The following is an 8,158-nucleotide window of genomic DNA, read 5'->3' as shown; positions in this document are numbered from 1 at the left end:
TTTTTCTGTTTTCATACCTACAATCTTGTAAGTGTAGGACAACGTTATATGGCCTTGGCCTTCTCGCAAATGAAAAAACAAATATAAATTTATTAGAGATTTTTTAGGAAAAATTGTTATATAATAAAATAGATAATAATGTATTGTTCAGATCATGAATTAGCAAGTAATGTCTAGAATTAAAACAATTATGGATTCCAAATATTAAATTAAGAAACTGGAGTATAGTGGAAACATAAGAATAGATCTGTCAAAAAGAAAGCGGAAAACAAAACTATGAATAGAAACTTGATTTAACTTCATCAAAAAGAAAATAATAGAAACTAGATTTTTGTTTATCAAAGCGCGCGCGAGGCTTAAAAATAGAAAATGCGCGCGGTCCTTTAGAAAATTTCGGAGTCGCGCAACGCAACCGTCCCTGCCCCTTATCCGGCCACTCCCCCATCCCCTACGCCTCAACCCTCCCGACGCCAGCTCCCCAGATCCGCCCGTGCGTCCACCTGCCGCCACCACCGCCGCTCCTCTCGCCCATCGGCGTTGCTTTCCTCCTCTAGTCCTCCAGCCGCTCCACTCGCCCATCGGCGTTGCTTTCCTCCTCTAGTCCTCCAGCTGCTCCAGAAAAATCCTTACTGGATCCCCTGCACCCTCTCTTCTTTTGACCGCCTACCCTGATATCAGTCTCTGCACTCGATTCCCCACCTCTGAGCGCCGCCACTCCCCTCTATCCTCGACTCCTCCGACGTGCGCCTCACATTCAGCTCCAACGACGGTCTCTCCCTCACGTTCTGCTTGTACTGCCAAATATTCATTGCGGAGAGCGGGTTCTTCACCGCCAAGTTCTCAGATCACTGGTCCAAGAAGCAGCGGGCATCGCTCTACGACTGCGACGATGTGGAGGTATACCTTGAGACTCTGTTCCTCATCTGTTGCAAGGATCTCTGCAGGAGGCTGATGAGGAAGGTTGTGGGCAAGGTTCTCTGCATCTCTGCATTTTAATGGTACGACCTTTTTCCTTTTCTTTTGCTTTATCAGATAGACAAGTCGGCGTCGTCATCTGCTCGACACGTGGCCGATGCGGACCTGCGTTTTTTCCGTCGCTGCAGCAGAGCCGCACCAGAAGGCGATTTCAGAGTCAAAAACCCATTGTTGCGTCCTAATCTTTTTTTGGTCCACTGCAGTTTTGCAGTGTAAAGCACCACTAGATGGACTAAATTACTTTGTATTTGCAGTGCAAAGCAGCACTAGATGGACTAAGTTACTTTGTATTTGCAGCGATTGATACCATTGCCGTTTGATGCAGGTAGATGTACATGAATGATAACATCTCTTGCCAATTTAGTGAACAAATCCAGCATTCTACGTACTGTCTTGAGTACTGAATCGTGGGAGTTTAGTTTGAAGCATCAGCTCTGTACATGTATCTTGGTGTGAATTTCTATCGGATATAATTGGTCTAAATTATTACCAAGTGTACTAGCAGAGTAGTTTTGGCGCGTCAGTGTAATTTTTGCCAAATGCTAGACGAGCCAATGGATTATTTGAATATTTTAGTGGTTCATAGATGCACATTATGTACTCCCTCCATTAGAAAATGTTGGTTCTTTTATTCTAGCAGGTCATCTATAGTAGCAATTTCTTCGTTTTTTTTCATTTGGAATGCACAAAAAAATCAATGCAATATCTAATGGCATCTAGATTTGTTGCCAGACTTGCATCAGTTGAAAAACCATGTCTCATTGTTCCAGTTACTTCATGCAAACTGGAAATGTTCCAATTCCTTTGTACCTGGTCTTTTAACTTGCGGATGGAGACTGCTGTGCAGGAAGTACCTCTTCTAGTTTGTCTTGAAACCATACAACAATTAGGAAGTCTTCACTTATCAATGTATACATGCAGGCAAGGGTGCCATTGCCTAAGATTAACCGATGGCTTTGACGAAGGGTGCCATTTCAGTATTCTTCAGGTTACTGATTTGTCTATGGTTCATTACTCCTGCATGCACAGCGAAAGATAGGATAGGTGCAGTGCTTGCTTCAGCTTTCTTGTCTATACTTTCTTCTTTTCTTGTTTCATATGTACTTTCTTCTTTTCTTGTCCCAAATTTCATATCAGATTGGAAGAGTTACTTGTCTTATTTTGCTTGGAAGAAGTTACACTTGTCAAATAGTTAAGTGTCCAGATTATAATCTGCTGGTGTTGTGGTGTCAAACTATAACTTATATGTTCTGTGTGAATCTGTTTGTCAAAATATAAGTAGATTGGCAGTACTTGTTATCCACTCGTCCTCCTTACAGCGCTATATTTTCGTTTGCATATTTGTCTGACTTGTCTTGCCATCTCCAGATTATTTCAGTTGGTTATCCCTTCTTATGATCACTGTCTTCATGTTTCTCACAAAAAGTTTGATAACTTCTAGAGAATGGGAAGCAATGTTGGAGGTAGTCGGAATGATGGGAGCGATATCTATGGTGGTGAGCGTAATATGAGGCCAAAGAGTAGAACATATTTCTCCATGTGATTCAACCAACTGAAGTTCTCAAGCTGGAGCCTTGATGGTGTTTGATGTTTTTTGTAAAATTATGTAGTCACTATTTCCTCTTTTTTTTTCGATGAATCATTAATATTTAATGTTATTTGGATGCAACTCTTGTTGTGCTTTTGATACATTATGAGATTGTGCAAAATATAATTCATCTTTTGTCACTTGGTCAAATATATTGCACTGCGAAGTATCTCATGATTGTGATATTTGCACTTTGTGCAATAATTCTGAAATGCTTAGATTTATAATATGCCTATGTAAGTGATAATCGCCAGCATAATTAAAGTATATAGATTGTCAAACTCTCGGTAATTATACAAATTGATGGTGTATGAGGACCACTTGGCGACAACAATGTCCCACAGTGTATGCAGACCGTCAACCTTTATTAATCCCGATGGTGTATGCAGACCGTCAACCTTTATTAATCCCGATGGTGTTAGGCACTCTCGGCTATAGCTAAATCCGACGGTACAAATATACTGGCAACCATGTCAATACTGACGGGAGAGAAAAACCGCTGGCAAATACATAACTGACGGGGAACGGTTGGTTATCAGCGTCGTCGACACATGGTGAGACAGCTGCCGAGCAAGACATGATCGACGGGTCACTGTCGGCTTTGAACTGTAGGCGAAGATGATAATCGACAGTACCGTCGGCTATTGTAGTAATGGCCGACCAAACATCACCGACGGAAGATTTCCGACGGTACACCGTCGGTTATAGTCTTAGCCGATGGTGAACTCTAATATCCCTCGGTGATTCAACCCTCGGTTATATTGGGATATCTAGTACCATGGTGAGATGGAGCATGGTGTATGTTGATGTCTTGCATACGAGCATGCTAGTGTTCTTTGATATGTTGATAATCTTGGGGTATTGATCTTGTGGTCTTTTTGTTCTTGCAAGTATGATGCAACCAAATACTTGGTGGCTGCCATGTGTGTAGATGTCAAGTTTTGTTAGCTTGTTGGTGTATGCACACAAGGTGTTTGATGGAATGCCTGCAAGGATTAAACTTACTGTTTGGTTCCGTAGTAATACGGTTTGCTTCCGCTGCCCCGTTTAAGCTTACATGTGACATGTATACTTACTGCCACTAATGTTATATTTAGTGGGATGCTAGCATATCACGGTTATTGTCACAACATCATGTTTCGTGGAACTACCAAGAAACTGCAAAACAAATCACTATCTTTAGCTACCAAGAAACCTTATGTATGTTTTCAGTATCTACAAATCTATCTTCATTGGCGGCTAGATAGTTTCATGGTTATTTTCTTCTGTAACTATTTTTTCTGGTCAATTCACACATGATATAGTTAATCCGTTGTATGGCGAATTAATTTAGCTCTGTTTCGGTGTCCAACTACTGATATCTTATTAGTGGCTAGAACAGGGCACATACTATTTTTCCATTTGATTGGGTCATATACCCCAGAGCTGTAAAGAAATGAAGTTGCAGTGTCATAATATATCATCTTATTTTTTTGTAACTTTTGCCTTGCGGTCTTCAACACTTGTGGTTAGTTGATGTTTGTTTTCTGATTCTACTGATTCCTGTTAGTAGGGTTGTCTCACATGGTTTGCAATGTGTTGGTCTGTGTCGGTGTCAAAACCGGCTGATCTCGGGTAGGGGGTCCCGAACTGTGCGTCTGAGGAACGAAGGTAACAGGAGACGAGGGACACGATGTTTACCCAGGTTCAGGCCCTCTTAATGGAGGTAATACCCTACTTCCTGCTTGATTGACTTTGATGAGTATAGGGGTTACAAGAGTTGATCTACCTCGAGATCGTAATGGCTAAACCCTATATTTCTAGCCTGTATGATTTGTGATTGCCTCTATGGACTAAACCCTCCGGTTTATATAGACACCGGAGGGGGCTAGGGTTGTACAGAGTCGGTTTACAGAGAAAGGAAACTACACGTCTGGCCGCCAAGCTTGTTGTCCACGCAACGGAGAGTCCCATCCGGACACGGGGGAAAGCCTTCCATCTTGTATCTTCACGGCCCATCAGTCCGGCCCATGTCACATAGCCCGGAGGCCCGAGGACCCCCCTTATCCAGGACTCCCTTAGTAGCCCCCGAACTTGCTTTCAATGGCGACGTAGTATCCGGCTTTATGTCTTCGGCTTTGCAAGGCGAGTTCTCCATTAAATATTATTTCTTTGCTGCCGTCGCCTCGGCATCCACGTGTCGGATGAATGCGAATGGTCTAGGTGCTTTTTTACAAATAACCCCTCGACCATGCAGGGAAGGCGTCTATTTAAGGAGATGAGATCTTAGATGCCATTCCACACCACGCGGAAATCCTTAGAACTCGCCATAGGAAATTGTCCAAACATGGCCGGCGCTCCTAGCTCTTCCTCACGCCCCCTCAGTCCTCAAAAAGGGGACTGGGAAAGCTGCTCGGTATCCCGCGCCCATCTGAATAAACTTCAGACGCAGGGATATCTTCCTCCTACAGATCTAGTCTCCGTTCGGGCTGGATTAACTTCCATCAATGGCGAAGCCCTGGCGGAGAATTTCCCCAATCCTTCTAAAGAGGAGCGGGTGTGCTTCGTTTCCTTCCTTTTGAGAGGCGTAGGATTTCCTATCCACCCTTTTCTCAGAGGTCTCCTGGAGTATTACGGCCTCCAACTGCACAATCTGACGCCAGGCTCCATCCTGCACACCGCGGGCTTCGTTGCTCTTTGCGAGCTGTTTCTAGGCTGTGAGGCTCATTTCGAGCTATGGCGGAAATTTTTCTGCCTCGTCCCCCACTCCCAAAAGGGATCTATATTTGAGGTGGGCGGCGCCGAAGTATGGCGCATAGCCGGGACAGGATACCTATCCAGCACTACGAAGAAGGCATCCGAAGAGTGGTCCTCGGAATGGTTTTATATCGAAGACGTTGTTCTTCCGAACCCAATCCGGCGCGGTCTTCCCGAATTCTCCAGCGCTCCTTTAAAGAAGCGCGCTAGCTGGCGTCCCCGAAGCCTCAAGGAAGAAGACAGTGTGGAGGTCAAGAGGCTAGCAAGCAAGATCAGAGTACTTGCCAACTCTGGGCTGTCTATAATCGAGGTAATGGCGATTTCAGTAACGCGATGCGTTCAGCTGCTCCAATCTATAGGTTTTCCTATGTGGAATTACAACAGGGAGGACGATGCATCCCGCTGTCTACGCAAGGGTCCAAACAATTTTGCCGCCCTGGCCACCATCTTAGCCAACCTTTACAAAGGGGAGAAGGAAGACTTCACTCGCTTGAAATGACGGGAAGGTTTTTCCATGTATAACCCCATCGACTGGGTGAGTTTTTTTATTATTGGCCTTACTCAACCTTTTTCCAGAGTTATGCTAGTCGAATTTAATTCGGCTACTTTTAATAGGAATGGAGAAAGGTCGTCGAGGGGGTCTACAGCCCCGCTCCGCAACCAGAGGACCATGTTCGAGACCTGGATCCCGGATATGAAGAAGATCCGGATATATTCATAGAACTTAAGGAGGTTTTTTTTTATCAGGTGAGCTACGACGGCACGGAAGTGGCCATTATTGCCGATTACCCCGGCCTTCTCCCCTCCTCTCATGTAAGTACCCAGGAGACGTCTCCTCCAAAAGAGTTTTCCCATTGTGCCTCACCCATTGCACTGTCTCATGCTCCGAAGGGGCGGCACTCGTCTCGCCAAGCTGTATCAAAGGCATCCTCTAAGAAGGCGACGCCCGCGTAGGGCGAGTCTTTGAAAAGAAGGGAAAACGGTGATACCACCGAGCCCCCGCCTTCACCAAAGAGGTATTTTTTTAACATGCACTCGGTGGATAGACCGAATTGTGACGTTTTCCGCTGGGCCATTTTTTAGGAAGAGCATACGCGGGACTATATACGGGGACCTCACCGGCCATGCATCGACCAATCCGGCCCCGGACCCTGCCATAAGGACTAGGGTTGATACGGGTAAAATGTCGGATTGTCATCTCCAAGAGGATTCAGATAATGTATCCGTCACCAAGTCCGAAGTGGAGAGCACGATGTATCATCGACGGCGGAAAGAGGCCATGCACGACCCAAGTTTCACCGAAGAGGCGTTCAATGCCCTCAGCTCTGCAGATGCATATATCCGAGCTGCTCGGGATGGACTTGCCGGAGCCACTCACCAGCTTTCAAAGGATATGTGGGTAAAAACTTTGTTTAGATTCAATAATCATGTGCCAGTAGCCCCTGAGACTTGAAGTAGTTGGCCCAACTGATCTAAGGGTCGTTTATATTATCAGGTACTCACGGTGAAAAATAACACGCTGACCAAGGAGCTTGAAGAATGTCAGACCAAGCTAACTGTTGTCATCGCCGAACTGGAAAATTTGAAGAAATCCAAGAAGGCACTGGATGGTAGGCACAACAGTGTCCGGAAAATACGATTCTGTGCTAACAATGATTTTTGAATATTCATTGTTTTGTTTACAGCAGCTGGATCGGCAGATCAGTTGGAGGAGAGGCTAAAGGTTGCTCAGGCGGACAAACAACATGCCGAAGGGCAAGAAGCCGCTGGTCAACGTGTATTAACACGAACCATTAATGAGAAGAACAAACTATAGGATGCCAACATCAAGCAAGCCGAAGAGCTAAAGGACGTAAGAGCCCAACTGTCGGATGCCTTGAAGGAGAAGAGAAAGCTGAAAGGCGGCATATTTAGTATGTCCTTGAACCTAACTTTCATAAGATCCCCTGATTGAAAGTTTTACGAGATTTGTTCCTGTAGGTTTGTTAACTGGGCAGCCCGAGGGAGAAGTGTCCGGATTTCAAGGCGATTTGCTGCAAGAGCTATCCAAAGTGCACGAGCGAGCTCAGAAAGCAATGAGGAACATTGCTAAGGCTTTATGGCCATCCGATTCTCCTCCAGAAATTATGGAGGAGCTCGCGAATTTATTCAAGGGAGCTCATCTTTGTTTTGAGCTATGGAAGGCATCAGCATGTCGAGAAGGTGCACGAGAAGCCTGGGCCATGGTGAAAACGCGGTATACCGGACTTGATCCGAATCATATGGCCCGGGTCGGACCTCGGGGACCAGACAGATAAGAAATGCCGGTTAGCTTGGTGTACGACCAAGTAAAGATAGCCGCCAAATTCTCACAACAGGACTGTAAACTAGACAGCCTGATAGATGGCATAGATAAAGAGTAGGCGTGTGATTTCATGTAACAATACACTTTATCATAAAACTTATCTCCGGCCGGATTGTAAAAGATTGTCATGGCAGACCTTCCGCTTCGACCTCCGAAACCCAAGGGTTGGAGTGTTTCCGAATACTATACCTGTGGGAAACACCAAGTATGTTCGGAAACCAGGCAATCTAGCCATAGTGCTTGAACAGACAAACTGTATTCGGGGAGTTATGTTATATTACCTTTTAACGTAAGAAACATCTTCCAGAGAGAATAGTTCCGTTAAGGGTTCCTCTCCCTGGATCAGCATGCATTATGTATGCATGCCTAAGTCGTGATGCGAAAGAATCACAAGAGTCTTTGTATTTTGATAGTTTATATTGCAACAAAGGCATTTCGTCGTTTGTCCGCCGACCAATTATTCCCTTAAGGATGCTACCTTTCGGCTTCACCCGTCTGAGGTACATGTCCGGATG

General features: G+C 45.0%; 1 long non-coding RNA gene across 1 annotated transcript; it reads left to right on the top strand.

The window, feature by feature from the left end:
* Positions 1-391: 391 nt before the first annotated feature.
* On the top strand, positions 392-2,710 carry LOC120976732 (uncharacterized). The gene is made up of 2 exons (XR_012205028.1): positions 392-897; positions 1,033-2,710. It is a non-coding gene; the product is annotated as an uncharacterized lncRNA (long non-coding RNA).
* Positions 2,711-8,158: the final 5,448 nt, after the last annotated feature.

Source organism: Aegilops tauschii, chromosome 3 (assembly GCF_002575655.3).
Source record: "Aegilops tauschii subsp. strangulata cultivar AL8/78 chromosome 3, Aet v6.0, whole genome shotgun sequence".
NCBI classification, from domain to species: domain Eukaryota; kingdom Viridiplantae; phylum Streptophyta; class Magnoliopsida; order Poales; family Poaceae; genus Aegilops; species Aegilops tauschii.
The sequence above is the reverse complement of the archived record's forward strand: the minus strand, read 5'-3'. Positions and strand labels throughout refer to the sequence as shown.